We start from the raw sequence: 17,152 nt of genomic DNA on the forward strand, positions 1-17,152 counted from the left end.
CGCCTCTTTGGCTAGAAAGCATGTGATGGATTCAACGAGATCCAGCATTTGAACTCAAGTGTGTTAGTTTGTTTCCACTAAACGCTACCTCTAGACTTGCCAATATATATATGGTAGGTGGGATTCTGGACGATTTGGGTCGCGTACTATTTGGTTCATCCCACACAAATTGCAGCAAAGCCATTACAAGATGACCAACGGGTCGTAGTTGTTTGCTTGAGGTATCCTCGCAATTAGACGTCCCCTGGTTCATTGCTCACACTAAACCGCTTCGAAGTGAGATGGGTGGGCCTTGGTTGGATTGCTGGATTGCTAACACTAAACCGCTCTAGTTTAGTCAATAGAGTTGAAAAATTATGAGGGCAAATACCTTTGCTGTACTTTTGCTATTGGTCTGGACATTTAATGGTAACCTCTTGATCTGAAGCTGTAGTGATGTTAGCTCATGGAGTAAATACTTTGTGCTGCCAGCTACCGCTATTGTCAGTTTTCCATTTTTTTTCCCGAAAGTTCTGGCCTTTGCGTCAATCAATGCACACAAACTTATTTATTTATTCATAGTTTTAAAATTCGTACGTTTACAATCATGAATCAGAGAGGGTTGATACATGTATCAACCATCTAAAAATGAAAAACAACACAAAGCTATTCATTATGCAGCCTACTAATATAGCTGCCTAATAGCCTAGAAATATTTGTAACCGTTAGCAGCCGGTTGCACCCAACAAACATTATCTCTCACTGATGCACCAGGAGAAGGTAGGCTCATTGCTGAACTCAATGCGCTGCTCTTCGGATAACCTGCAATTCTTTTGTTCCCATGTGTCTATTAAAAATAATGTTATTTCTACTAGTTTAAATGGACCAGCATAAAGCTACTACATCAATCCGTATCTAGGTCTATCATTCTTTTGTACTCAATTAAGCCAATTACCAAACATACTAGTAATATTAGCGGGTGGCGGTATGTTGTAAGTAAAATATATCATGCGCCAAACGATTTTAGTAAAATGACATGAAAGGAATAAATGTTGTACAATTTCTAAAGAATCACAAAAGCAACACTCTTGACACCCATTCCAATTGTGTTTGACCAAATTATCTTTAGTGAGAAACACCTTGTTATTAAGGAACCAAGTGAAAATTTTAATTTTAAAAGAGATTTTTAACTTCCGCAAATATTTACGTAAAAATCTAGTATGACCATTCATTAAGTCTAGGTACAATGATTTAACCATAAAGTTCTCCGACTGAGTAAGTTTCCAAATAAACGTCTAGGTTACTTGATAGCTGCACCGCCATGAGCCGCTGGCATAAGTGGATCCATTGATGACATTTATGCTCATTGAAAGACCGTCTACAACTAGTAAGAAGCGGTGTTTGAGCTAACACAGTAGCAACCAAAACATTTTTTTGATGTACAATGTTATATAACGACACGTATTGTTGCACTAAGGAAGTATCCCCAACCAAATATCCTCTCAAAAATGAACTGAAGATCCATCTCCTATCTTAAAATAACCCCTGCTGAAAAAAACATTTTTAATGAGTCCTTTCCAGAAAGGGGAGTCACTAGGTTTAACTTCCACTTGAGATAATGTTTGATTCTTCACATATTTGTTATGCAACAATTGTTGCCACATTACCTCCTCGGAGAGTATTTTAAACAACCACTTACTAAGTAAATATTTGTTTTCCAGTTCTAGAACCTCGATACCTAAGCCCCTTGGTCTTTAGGCCTGCATACCATTTTCCATTTTGTAAGCCTATTTTTTTTCTTTGTATTGACTGTTTGTCAAAAGAAACTTGAGCGGAAGACATCTAAATGATTTCTCACTCCTACTGGGATCTCAAGGAAAGAAATCATAAACATTGGTAAACTCGTCAAAATTGAATTGATTAACACTAACTAATCACCATATAGGAGAGTAACTTGCTCCGCCAGCAAACCTAGCTTAGCTCCAAAGCAAATCTCTACATGGTTCCATTAAGAGTTTTGGAGTTTTCAATAAGGAATAGGTATACCAAGGTATGCCAAACTCACAACCAAAGATCTACTTATATTCATGCTCCAAATCCTTCGCTTTACCAAAACAGAAAATTTTGCTCTTACGAAAATTAATTTTCAATCCTGAAAGTTGTCCAAAGATGCATAGAATTAATTTCGTGTTCACAGCTTTTTCAATATCATGTTCAAGACAAAGGATCGTGTCATATGGGTATTGAAGAACCAAATGAGTATGAGACTCCCAATATGAACCTCGTTTTTTTGCACGTGCGATAAGAATGGCTTGAACATCAGCGAAAATGTTGAACAATATTGGAGATAAAGGACCACCTTGTCTCAATCCTTTTCTTGTTTGGAACTTCTGGCCAATATCATCACTAACCCTTACCCCCACGCTCCCGTCTTGAACAATTGTTTTGATCCATTCACACCACTTTGGGTCAAAACCCTTCATGCGCAACACTTCTTGAAGAAAAACGATTTTACTTTATCAAATGTCTTCTCAAAGTCAATTTGAAAAGCATCCCATCAAGTTTTTTTTCCGTTTGATCTCATGAATAGCTTCATGGAGAACAACAACTCCGGCCCTGTAAAATATGCCGTCCTTGCATAAAAGTTGTCTGAGTTGGTCTAATAACCTTGTGTGCAATATCCTAGATACTAATGGTGGCAACCTTAGTAAAGATTTTGAAACTCACATTTAGTAGACAAATCGGTCTATACTATTGTATTTGGACTGCATTTTCCTTTTTAGGTAACAACGTGTCACATCAAAGTTTAGCTTATTAAGTGGCAAATCACATTTATGAAGTTGGCAAAACATAGCCATCCAATCATCTTTTACCACATTCCAAAAATGTTGATAAAACTCAGCCGGTAATCCATTAGGACCAGGAGCTTTAGTGTGTTCCTGAGATATCCTCATATACAGCCTCATCGAGCATGGCCATCTACAAGGCTTCACTCATCTTTATCATTGGCTGCCTTAGCCTCTCTAGTTATTTTTAAACGGAGGCTATGCATATAAAGGTGTGATACATATAGATATTTTAATTTTATCTAATGAAGTTGTGATAGAGACCATACATCAAAAAATGTGAAGGCATCACGTAACACCTACACATCCGATAATGAGTGAAGATCATGTCAACGGGGGTATTGGGCCCTGAAAACACGAAATCCCCTCATCAAATAGGAACCGGGAATATCACAAACCTCGAGACTTCCTCTAAGGGAAATGGGAGCGCTCATCCGGTCAAGCATACTCTTAGAGAGTACCTCATGTACATGCTACAGAAGACGTCACCTCTATCAGACTGCCGAGTAATCTACAGAGTAAATATCCGCATAAACTTTGTCATTCCTTCCATCGACGCCACCATGACGCCAGACATCACCACCTCCTTCTCGCGTCCATCGTCACACGCCGGCCGCCGAGACCCCGCTGCACCATGCCTCCAAGACTCCCCATTGTACATGGTAGTGATGGGATTCGTAGCATAGAAAACAAAAAATTTCCTACCGCAAGAACGAAACACAAGCCAAGATCCAATCTAGAAGACGGTAGCAACGAGGGGATCACGAGACTAACCCTTGAAGATTTCCAAAGCCTACGAGATTAGATCTCGTTGTTGCAGAAGATGATCACTTGCCGCTTTCAAAAGCGCGTAGAAGATCTTGACGGTGCCACAATCGGGCAGCACCTCCGTACTCAGTCACACGTACGGTGTTGATGAAGACGACGTCCTCCTCCCCGTTCCAGCGGGCAACGGAAGTAGTAGATCCTCCTCGGAATCCCGGCAGCACGACGGCGTGGTGGCGGTGGTGGTGGAGAACTCCGGCAGGGCTTCTCCTATGCGCTGCGGGAGTAGTATGTGGAGGAGGGGCGCTAGGGTTTGGGGAGAGGGAGGCTTGGGCGCCGGCCACTAGGGGGGCGGCCAAGGTTGGAGGCTAGAGTGGCCGGCCCCCTCCCCTTGCCCCTCTTTTTATAGGTGGAACCCCCAAGAGTTGGACTACAAGTCTTCGAATAAGACCCGAAACCAAAACTTGCCTTAAGGTGGGAAACCTACCCAAGGTGGGACTCCTACTCAAGGTGGAACTCCCACCCCTTCCTTGGGGGGGTGGCCGGCCACCATGGGGTGGAGTCCACCTGGGACTCCTCCTCCTTAGGCTGGCCGGCCATGCTAGGTGGAGTCCCTCCGGGACTCCACTTCCATGGTGATTTCTTCCGGAATTTTCTAGAACCTTCTAGAACTTTCCATAAATGCACCGGATCATTTTCAAACTTGGAAAATGACTTACTATACATGAATCTTATTCTCCGGACCATTTCGGAACTCCTCGTGATGTCCTGGATCCCATCCGAGACTCCGGACAAAACTTCGAACTCCATTCCATATTCCATATCTACTTAAACGACATCAAACCTTAAGTGTGTCACCCTAAGGTTCGTGAAGTATGCAGACATGGTTGAGACTTCTCTCCGACCAATAACCAATAGCGGGATCTGGAGATCCATAATGGCTCCCACACATTCAACGATGACTTAGTGATCGATTGAACCATTTACATACGATACCGATTCCCTTTGTCACGCGATATTTTACTTGTCCGAGGTTTGATCATCGGTATCTCTATACCGTGGTATGTGATCTCTTATGAACCATTCATATGCTTGCAAGCTAATCAGATGACATTCCACCGAGAGGGCCCAGAGTATATCTATCCGTCATTGGGATGGACAAATCCCACTGTTGATCCATATGCCTCAACTCATACTTTCCGAATACCTAATCCCACCTTTATAACCACCCATTTACGCAGTGGCATTTGATGTAATCAAAGTACCCTTCCAGCATAAGTGATTTATATGATCTCATGGTCAAAAGGACTAGGTAACTATGTATCGAAAGCTTATAGCAAATGAACTTAATGATGTGATCTTATGCTACGCTTAATTGGGTGTGTCCATTACATCATTCACATAATGACATAACCTTGTTATTAATAACATCCAATGTTCATGATCATGAAACTATGATCATCTATTAATCAACAAGCTAGTTATACAAGAGGCTTACTAGGGACTCCTTGTTGTTTACATAACACACATGTATCAATGTTTCGGTTAATACAATTATAACATGGTATGCAAACATTATCATAAACACAAAGATATATTATAATAACCATTTTATTATTGCCTCTTGGGCATATCTCCAACAGTCTCCCACTTGCACTAGAGTCAATAATCTTGTTTACATTTGTAAAGATATAACACCTTGGCCTTCTGGTGCTTTATCATGTTTTGCTCACGGGAGAGGTTTTAGTCAACGGATCTGACATGCTCAGAAACATATGTATTTTGCAATTCATATGCGTCTTCACGCATCACTCATTTTCCAAATGAGTCGGCATTTATCGTATATGTTCGGTCTTCTGGTGGAACCTTAATTCCACGGTCTGAAATATGTCACTAATATTGTCACACACAATATAGCTTCAAAGTTCTGACACTATCGGAACTACACCAAGTTCTCAAAGAACTTCTTGACTTAACATCCTCAATCATTGTCAAAACAATGACATACTCTGCCTTCTATTGTAGAATCCGTCAGAATATTTAGAACTCTTCTAAATCTAGCATTGTGCTACCCTTTTAATAACACTTAGCCTAATTGAGATTGAAATTTATTTTTATATGTGACCAAACTAATATCGGTGCAACACCTTACAGTGATTTGTTTGTCATTACCCCATACAAAATTATATATATATCCTTGGTTCTTCTAAAGTACACAAGGATATTCCTACTGTTGTCCAATAATCATCACATGAATCATTCTGGTATATGCTCCTAACTCTTTCGAGCATAGGACATCTGATTATGTACATATTATTCGTGATCCAAAATCACTCATGTGTTTTTACTCATTGAGTGTCAAATACACTCAAGTCTTGTTAAACCTTTTCATGGAAAGAACACCTTCTTAATAATTCTATATTGAACTACTTCAATATCCATTCTATGTACTTTGACTTAAACTTATTATGTGTTTCAATCTATCTTCATGGATCTTGACACTAAATATGTTTCAGTCCATATCCTTTCATTGAAGTTAATTCTCAATGAAACCTTTTAATCAAGTATATAATTACATCATTTATAACCAACTATATGTCATCTACATAAAGTATTATAAACATGTCTCAGCGCTTGATACGTCTCCGACGTATCGATAATTTCTTATGTTCCATGCCACATTATTGATGTTATCTACATGTTTTATGCACACTTTATGTCATATTCGTGCATTTTCTGGAACTAACCTATTAACAAGATGCCGAAGTGCCAGTTGCTGTTTTCTGCTGTTTTTGGTTTCAGAAATCCTAGTAACGAAATATTCTCGGAATTGGACGAAATCAACGCCCAGGGTCCTATTTTGCCACGAAGCTTCCAGAAGACCGAAGAGGAGACGAAGTGGGGCCACGAGGTGGCCACACCCTAGGGCGGCGCGGCCCCCCCTTGGCCGCGCGGCCCTGTGGTGTGGGCCCCTCGTGCCGCCTCCTGACCTGCCCTTCCGCCTACTTAAAGCCTCCATCGCGAAACCCCCAGTACCGAGAGCCACGATACGGAAAACCTTCCAGAGACGCCGCCGCCGCCGATCCCATCTCGGGGGATCCAGGAGATCGCCTCCGGCACCCTGCCGGAGAGGGGATTCATCTCCCGGAGGACTCTACGCCGCCATGGTCACCTCCGGAGTGATGTGTGAGTAGTCTACCCCTGGACTATGGGTCCATAGCAGTAGCTAGATGGTTGTCTTCTCCCCATTGTGCTTAATTGTCGGATCTTGTGAGCTGCCTAACATGATCAAGATCATCTATCTGTAATTCTATATGTTGCGTTTGTTGGGATCCGATGAATAGAGAATACTTGTTATGTTGATTATCAAAGTTATGTCTATGTGTTGTTTATGATCTTGCATGCTCTCCGTTACTAGTAGATGCTCTGGCCAAGTAGATGCTTGTAACTCCAAGAGGGAGTATTTATGCTCGATAGTGGGTTCATGCCTCCATTGATATCTGGGATAGTGACAGAAAGTTCTAAGGTTGTGGATGTGCTGTTGCCACTAGGGATAAAACATTGGTGCTATGTTCAAGGATGTAGTTACTGATTACATTACGCGCAATACTTAATGCAATTGTCTCGTTGTTAGCAACTTAATATCGGAGGGGTTCGGATGATAACCTGAAGGTGGACTTTTTAGGCATAGATGCATGCTGGATGGCGGTCTATGTACTTTGTCGTAATGCCCAATTAAATCTCACTATACTCATCATAATATGTATGTGCATGGTCATGCCCTCTTTATTTGTCAATTGCCCAACTGTAATTTGTTCACCCAACATGCTGTTTATCTTATGGGAGAGACACCTCTAGTGAACTGTGGACCCCGGTCCAATTCTCTATACTGAAATACAATCTACTGCAATACTGTTCTACTATTTTCTGCAAACAATCATCTTCCACACAATACGGTTAATCCTTTGTTACAGCAAGCCGGTGAGATTGACAACCTCACTGTTTCGTTGGGGCAAAGTACTTTGGTTGTGTTGTGCAGGTTCCACGTTGGCGCCGGAATCCCTGGTGTTGCGCCGCAATACATCCCGCCGCCATCAACCTTCAACGTGCTTCTTGGCTCCTCCTGGTTCGATAAACCTTGGTTTCTTTCTGAGGGAAAACTTGCTGCTGTGCGCATCATACCTTCCTCTTGGGGTTCCCAACGAACGTGTGAGTTACACGCCATCAAGCTCTTTTTCTGGCGCCGTTGCCGGGGAGATCAAGACACGCTGCAAGGGGAGTCTCCACTTCCCAATCTCTTTACTTTGTTTTTGTCTTGCTTAGTTTTATTTACTACTTTGTTTGCTGCACTAAATCAAAATACAAAAAAATTAGTTGCTAGTTTTACTTTATTTGCTATCTTGTTCGCTATATCAAAAACACAAAAAAATTAGTTACTTGCATTTACTTTATCTAGTTTGCTTTACTTACTGTTGCTAAAATGGCCAACCCTGAAAATACTAAGTTGTGTGACTTCACAACCACAAATAATAATGATTTCTTATGCACACCTATTGCTCCACCTGCTACTACAGCAGAATTCTTTGAAATTAAACCTGCTTTACTGAATCTTGTTATGCGAGAGCAATTTTCTGGTGTTAGTTCTGATGATGCTGCTGCCCATCTTAATAATTTTGTTGAATTATGTGGAATGCAAAAGTATAAAGATGTAGATGGTGACATTATAAAATTAAAATTGTTCCCTTTCTCATTAAGAGGAAGAGCTAAAGATTGGTTGCTATCTCTGCCTAAGAATAGTATTGATTCATGGACTAAATGCAAGGATGCTTTTATTGGTAGATATTATCCCCCTGCTAAAATTATATCTTTGAGGAGTAGCATAATGAATTTTAAACAATTAGATACTGAACATGTTGCACAAGCATGGGAAAGAATGAAATCTTTGGTTAAAAATTGCCCAACCCATGGACTGACTACTTGGATGATCATCCAAACCTTCTATGCAGGACTAAATTTTTCTTCACAGAATTTATTGGATTCAGCTGCTGGAGATACCTTTATGTCCATCACTCTTGGTGAAGCAACAAAGCTTCTTGATAATATGATGATCAACTACTCCGAATGGCACACGGAAAGAGCTCCACAAGGTAAGAAGGTAAATTCTGTCGAAGAAACCTCTTCCTTGAGTGATAAGATTGATGCTATTATGTCTATGCTTGTGAATGATAGGACTAATATTGATCCTAATAATGTCCCGTTAGCTTCATTGGTTGCACAAGAAGAACATGTTGATGTGAACTTCATTAAAAATAATAATTTCAACAATAATGCTTACCGGAACAATTCTAGTAACAACTATAGGCCATATCCTTATAATAATGGCAACGGCTATGGTAATTCTTATGGGAATTCTTACAACAATAATAGGAACACACCCCCTGGACTTGAAGCCATGCTTAAAGAATTTATTAGTACACAAACTGCTTTTAACAAATCTGTTGAAGAAAAGCTTGGGAAAATTGATATACTTGCTTCTAAAGTCGATAGTCTTGTCATTGATGTTGATCTTTTGAAATCGAAAGTTATGCCTAATGAAAATCATCATAATAAAATTGTTACTACAGCAAATGCTATCCAAGTTAGAATTAATGAGAATATAAGATTGATGGCTGAACTGCGTGCTAGGTGGGATAGAGAAGAAAATGAAAAACTAGCTAAAGAGAAGAATGTAGCTAAAGTTTGGACTATTACCACGACTAGTAATGCTAATGCTACACATGTTGCTGCACCTTCTACTATTAATAATAAAAGAATTGGTGTTAGCAATGTTTCCACTTCTAATGCAAAGCGCGAGAAACTACCTGAAACTGCTAAAACTGCTGAAACTGCCTGTGATAAAGCTGCTGAAATTTTTTCCAACATTGGGGATGATGATCCCATTGCTTTAGATTATAATGGTTTGAATTTTGATGATTGCCACATCTCTGAAGTTATAAAGTTCTTGCAAAAACTTGCTAAAAGTCCTAATGCTAGTGCTATAAATTTGGCTTTCACGCAACATATTACAAATGCTCTCATAAAAGCTAGAGAAGAGAAACTAGAGCGCGAAGCCTCTATTCCTAAAAAGCTAGAGGATGGTTGGGAGCCCATCATTAAGATGAAGGTTAAAGATTTTGATTGTAATGCTTTACGTGATCTTGGTGCAAGTATTTCTGTTATGCCTAAAAAAATTTATAATATGCTTGACTTACCACCGCTGAAAAATTGTTATTTGGATGTTAATCTTGCTGATCATTCTACAAAGAAACCTTTGGGGAAAGTTGATAATGTTCGCATTACCGTTAACAATAACCTTATCCCCGTTGATTTTGTTGTCTTGGATATTGAATGCAATGCATCTTGTCCCATTATATTGGGAAGACCTTTTCTTCGAACTGTTGGTGCTATCATTGATATGAAGGAAGGTAATATAAAATATCAATTTCCTCTCAAGAAAGGTATGGAACACTTCCCTAGAAAGAGAATGAAGTTACCTTTTGATTCTATTATTAGAACAAATTATGATGTTGATACTTCGTCTCTTGATAATACTTGATACACACTTTCTGCGCCTAGCTGAAAGGCGTTAAAGAAAAGCGCTTATGGGAGACAACCCATGGTTTTTACCTACAGTACTTTGTTTTTATTTTGTGTCTTGGAAGTTGTTTACTACTGTAGCAACCTCTCCTTATCTTAGTTTAGTGTTTTGTTGTGCCAAGTAAAGTCGTTGATAGAAAAGTTCATACTAGATTTGGATTACTGCGCAGAAACAGATTTCTTTGCTGTCACGAATCTGGGCTGTTTTCTCTGTAGGTAACTCAGAAAATTATGCCAATTTACGTGAGTGATCCTCAGATATGTACGCAACTTTCATTCAATTTGAGAATTTTCATTTGAGCAAGTATGGTGCCTCGATAAAATTCGTCAATACGAACTGTTCTGTTTTGACAGATTCTGCCTTTTATTTCGCATTGCCTCTTTTGCTATGTTGGATGAATTTCTTTGATCCATTAATGTCCAGTAGCTTTATGCAATGTCCAGAAGTGTTAAGAATGATTGTGTCACCTCTGAACATGTTAATTTTTATTGTCGCTAACCCTCTAATGAGTTGTTCTAAGTTTGGTGTGGAGGAAGTTTTCAAGGATCAAGAGAGGAGTATGATGCAACATGATCAAGGAGAGTGAAAGCTCTAAGCTTGGGGATGCCCCAGTGGTTCACCCCTGCATATATCAAGAAGACTCAAGCGTCTAAGCTTGGGGATGCCCAAGGCATCCCCTTCTTCATCGACAACATTATCAGGTTCCTCCCCTGAAACTATATTTTTATTCCATCACATCTTATGTGCTTTGCTTGGAGCGTCGGTTTGTTTTTGTTTTTGTTTTGTTTGAATAAAATGGATCCTAGCATTCACTTTATGGGAGAGAGACACGCTCCGCTGTAGCATATGGACAAGTATGTCCTTAGTTTCTACTCATAGTATTCATGACGAAGTTTCTTCTTCGTTAAATTGTTATATGGTTGGAATTGGAAAATAATACATGTAGTAAATTGCTATAATGTCTTGGGTAATGTGATACTTGGCAATTGTTGTGCTCATGTTTAAGCTCTTGCATCATATACTTTGCACCCATTAATGAAGAAATACATAGAGCATGCTAAAATTTGGTTTGCATATTTGGTTTCTCTAAAGTCTAGATAATTTCTAGTATTGAGTTTGAACAACAAGGAAGACGGTGTAGAGTCTTATAATGTTTTCAATATGTCTTTTATGTGAGTTTTGCTGCACCGGTTCATCCTTGTGTTTGTTTCAAATAAGCCTTGCTAGCCTAAACCTTGTATCGAGAGGGAATACTTCTCATGCATCCAAAATACTTGAGCCAACCACTATGCCATTTGTGTCCACCATACCTACCTACTACATGGTATTTTCCGCCATTCCAAAGTAAATTGCTTGAGTGCTACCTTTAAAATTCCATCATTCACCTTTGCAATATATAGATCATGGGACAAATAGCTTAAAAACTATTGTGGTATTGAATATGTAATTATGCACTTTATCTCTTATTAAGTTGCTTGTTGTGCGATAACCATGTTCACTGGGGACGCCATCAACTACTCTTTGTTGAATTTCATGTGAGTTGCTATGCATGTTCGTCTTGTCTGAAGTAAGAGCGATCTACCACCTTATGGTTAAGCATGCATATTGTTAGAGAAGAACATTGGGCCGCTAACTAAAGCCATGATCCATGGTGGAAGTTTCAGTTTTGGACATATATCCTCAATCTCATATGAGAAAATTATTAATTGTTGTTACATGCTTATGCATAAAAGAGGAGTCCATTATCATTGTCTATGTTGTCCCGGTATGGATGTCTAAGTTGAGAATAATCAATAGCGAGAAATCCAATGCGAGCTTTCTCCTTAGACCTTTGTACAGGCGGCATAGAGGTACCCCTTTGTGACACTTGGTTAAAACATGTGCATTGTGATGATCCGGTAGTCCAAGCTAATTAGGACAAGGTGCGAGCACTATTAGTATACTATGCATGAGGCTTGCAACTTGTAAGATATAATTTACATGATACATATGCTTTATTACTACCGTTGACAAAATTGTTTCATGTTTTCAAAATCAAAGCTCTAGCACAAATATAGCAATCGATGCTTTTCCTCTATGGAGGACATTTCTTTTACTTTCAATGTTGAGTCAGTTCACCTATTTCTCTCCACCTCAAGAAGCAAACACTTGTGTGAACTGTGCATTGATTCCTACATACTTACTTATTGCACTTATTATATTACTCTATGTTGACAATATCCATGAGATATACATGTTACAAGTTGAAAGCAACCGCTGAAACTTAATCTTCCTTTGTGTTGCTTCAATGCTTTTACTTTGAATTATTGCTTTATGAGTTAACTCTTATGCAAGACTTATTGATGCTTGTCTTGAAGTGCTATTCATGAAAAGTCTTTGCTTTATGATTCATTTGTTTACTCATGTCATATACATTGTTTTGATCGCTGCATTCACTACATATGCTTTACAAATAGTATGATCAAGGTTATGATGGCATGTCACTCAGAAATTATACGTGTTATCGTTTTTCCTGCTCGGGACGAGCAGAACTAAGCTTGGGGATGCTGATACGTCTCCGACGTATCGATAATTTCTTATGTTCCATGCCACATTATTGATGTTATCTACATGTTTTATGCACACTTTATGTCATATTCGTGCATTTTCTGGAACTAACCTATTAACAAGATGCCGAAGTGCCGATTCTTTGTTTTGCTGTTTTTGGTTTCAGAAATCCTAGTAACGAAATATTCTCGGAATTGGACGAAATCAACGCCCGGGGTCCTATTTTGCCACGAAGCTTCCGAGAAGACCGAAGAGGAGACGAAGTGGGGCCACGAGGTGGCCACACCCTAGGCGGCGCGGCCCCCCTTGGCCGCGCGGCCACGTGGTGTGGGCCTCGTGCCGCCTCCTGACCTGCCCTTCCGCCTACTTAAAGCCTCCGTCGCGAAACCCCTAGTACCGAGAGCCACGATACGGAAAACCTTCCAGAGACGCCGCCGCCGCCAATCCCATCTCGGGGGATCCAGGAGATCGCCTCCGGCACCCTGCCGGAGAGGGGATTCATCTCCCGGAGGACTCTACGCCGCCATGGTCACCTCCGGAGTGATGTGTGAGTAGTCTATCCCTGGACTATGGGTCCATAGCAGTAGCTAGATGGTTGTCTTCTCCCCATTGTGCTTAATTGTCGGATCTTGTGAGCTGCCTAACATGATCAAGATCATCTATCTGTAATTCTATATGTTGCGTTTGTTGGGATCCGATGAATAGAGAATACTTGTTATGTTGATTATCAAAGTTATGTCTATGTGTTGTTTATGATCTTGCATGCTCTCCGTTACTAGTAGATGCTCTGGCCAAGTAGATGCTTGTAACTCCAAGAGGGAGTATTTATGCTCGATAGTGGGTTCATGCCTCCATTGATATACGGGACGGTGTGAGAAAGTTCTAAGGTTGTGGATGTGCTGTTGCCACTAGGGATAAAACATTGGTGCTATGTTCAAGGATGTAGTTACTGATTACATTACGCGCAATACTTAATGCAATTGTCATTGTTAGCAACTTAATACTGGAGGGGGTTCGGATGATAACCTGAAGGTGGACTTTTTAGGCATAGATGCATGCTGGATGGCGGTCTATGTACTTTGTCGTAATGCCCAATTAAATCTCACTATACTCATCATAATATGTATGTGCATGGTCATGCCCTCTTTATTTGTCAATTGCCCAACTGTAATTTGTTCACCCAACATGCTGTTTATCTTATGGGAGAGACACCTCTAGTGAACTGTGGACCCCGGTCCAATTCTCTATACTGAAATACAATCTACTGCAATACTGTTCTACTATTTTCTGCAAACAATCATCTTCCACACAATACGGTTAATCCTTTGTTACAGCAAGCCGGTGAGATTGACAACCTCACTGTTTCGTTGGGGCAAAGTACTTTGGTTGTGTTGTGCAGGTTCCACGTTGGCGCCGGAATCCCTGGTGTTGCGCCGCACTACATCCCGCCGCCATCAACCTTCAACGTGCTTCTTGGCTCCTCCTGGTTCGATAAACCTTGGTTTCTTTCTGAGGGAAAACTTGCTGCTGTGCGCATCATACCTTCCTCTTGGGGTTCCCAACGAACGTGTGAGTTACACGCCATCAGCGCTCCCACTTAATTTCTTGCAAATGCAAGCATCTTCATCGTTTCTGATGAAATCAAAAACTCTTTGACTATTTCATCCGGTGAAGATTCCAACTTCATGATACTCACTTCATCCAACTGAAGTTCCTATATCTATCTAGTATTCCACGGACTAGCAAAACTCTTGGTTTGTATCTTGTATACACCTTTAATACACACTTCTGTTAAGTAATGTATTTTGCCATCCTACTAGCATATCTCATAAAGGAAATATGTAGTGATTACTAGAATAATCCACATAGACTATAAGCATCGTTACGAAAGATCTAATCTTATCGTAGTCAACCCTTTGAACTTTGTCGTAAACAACTTTTCGACAAGTCGAGCTTCTTCAAGGATATTCCATCCAAGTCCATCAATTTTATAGATCCTTTTACTTTCAAAAAGTATTCATCTATCTTGGATTTCATGGCGTATAGCCATTTTAATGGAGTCAGGGCCCATCATAACTTCTTTGTATGTAGTTGGTTTATTATTGTTCAAAAACAATCCTTTGTCCACAAATCATTTATTTGATCACAAAGTAAACCATTACTACAAGGTTCAATAGGTACTTTAATCTCCATGACTAAAACACTTTGTAGTCATGGGAGCCATGATCGTCGTGGCCGCTTCCGGAACCATTTCCGATGCTGCGCTACTCTGATCATTATGCTCAGGTTCATAAACCTTATCAAGTACTATTGTCCTCCCACTCAAATACTTCGCTAGAAAACAATTTCTTCGAAATAAGCAAGTAACATTAACAAACATTTTTGTCTTTTACTTCATAGTGGGAAGAATGCCCAATCAATTCTCTGGGATAACCAACAAAGACATTCATCCGATTTTGGTTGTAAACTTATTTACTTATGTTATGCATACCAAAATTTAAGAAAGGACTATTAGGGTTCATACCCATGCCATAACTCGTATGATGTCATTTCAATGGATCATGATGATGCTCTATTCAGTGTAAAAACAGTAGTCTCTAAAGCATAATCCACAAAAATATAATGGCTTCATTTTATTATATCTCATCATTAATCCAACAAGGTTTGGATACGTCTCTCGGATACTTCATCATCACTATGATACTCCAAGAAACGTGAGTTGTAGAACAACTTCATAACTCTCTTAGATGTTCGCTAAAACTCGTAATTCAAATATTTCCACTATGATCCAATCATAGATATTTGACTTTTCTATTACGATGATTTCCACTTCATGCTGAAATTTGTTTGAATCCATTCAAATGTTTCAAAACTTCTTCCTTATCGAATATATCCACATATATATACTCAATTCATTGTTGGAAGTTTTCATGAAGTAGAAGAATCTCCCGCACACAACTATGCCCAGGGAACCACATATATCATCATGTATGTTTCCACTAAGTTAGTTGCCCATTCAACTCTTGGCCTATGAACGGTATTTCAGTCACTCTCTTTAGAAAAGATTTGCAAGCGCCAAATGATTCAAAAATCAAATGACTCCAAAAATCCATTTGCATGGAGTTTCTTCATGCGTTCCTCTCTAACATGACCTAAATGGCGGTTCCACAAATAAGTGGAATTCAAATCATTTACCTTATGGCATCTTAGCGTCAGTGTTATGTATGTGTGTTTCACCATTAAGATTTATAATTACTTATCCATCGTACATGGAGTAATGTCATAATTTGAACAACTCATTGTTTTCATTTGACCAGACCAAAATAACAATTTATTAAGTTCTTTATTATAAATTCTAAGGGCTAGGTAGAATGCCAACGACAAAAATAATAACACTTTATTATGTTCCAGACGTGCATTATTACCATATTCCTTATCAGTCACTTAGGCCATAGAATTCTTGTATTGCGTTGTACTGTATGACATCTCATACCAACCAATCTGGTACAAATACCCAAGAATTTCATTATGTGACCAAACAAGGAATACATCCATAACATGTATATCATTTATATACACCTGAGCTAGACTTTCTAGGCTTTTCTTTCTTTCTGCCAAAATATCTTCTGTAGTTTCTCTTTTAGCTTTCCTCATTCTCAGAAAACACTTCACTTTTAATAACTTCTAGGTCCATTGGTCAAATACCAATAACCTTGAGGTTCTTAATTTGAAGTTGATCATCATATGACAAGTGTTCCAGATTTCACTATTAGTAACTTTGTAATATGATGAACAATTTCACTCATAATTTTATCCATCATATCATGATGACTTTCCGAGACCATGTCTGTACAGGCTAGGCCCGTAAATTTTAACCTCGGTATTCGCATGTGCAAATCTGGCTTGCACCCGTTGTATGCACACGTAGAATCTATAACACCCGATCATCACGAGATGCTTCGAAACGACGAGTCTTAGCAACAGTGCATACTAAGGACGATCTTTTCATGGATATGTGAATATCGTTAGTGCCCCAATAGTTGGAGGATTGGAACGCCTGGCGTCTTCAACCTTCGTACATTCCCATAAAACTTATGAGTTTATGTAGTCTCACCAAATTATATTCTATCACCTTGCAATAAGGTCTTAGATATCACATATATCTCATACCTTGCTTATTTCTGAAAACTAAATTTCCAGCTCCTTACATTTTCAAACAGATTTGAACTTCAAGTTTCACGGAGACAAGATTATTCTAGGTACTAATTGAAACCATTTTTCTTTGAATCAGCAATGTGAGGTTTACTAAAAATTTGCAATAGGATTTAATCATTTCTTAATTCTTTAACAATACGGTACCAGTCCGTAAAGTTACTTG

Source organism: Lolium perenne, chromosome 2 (assembly GCF_019359855.2).
Source record: "Lolium perenne isolate Kyuss_39 chromosome 2, Kyuss_2.0, whole genome shotgun sequence".
In the NCBI taxonomy this organism is placed as follows: Eukaryota; Viridiplantae; Streptophyta; class Magnoliopsida; order Poales; family Poaceae; genus Lolium; species Lolium perenne.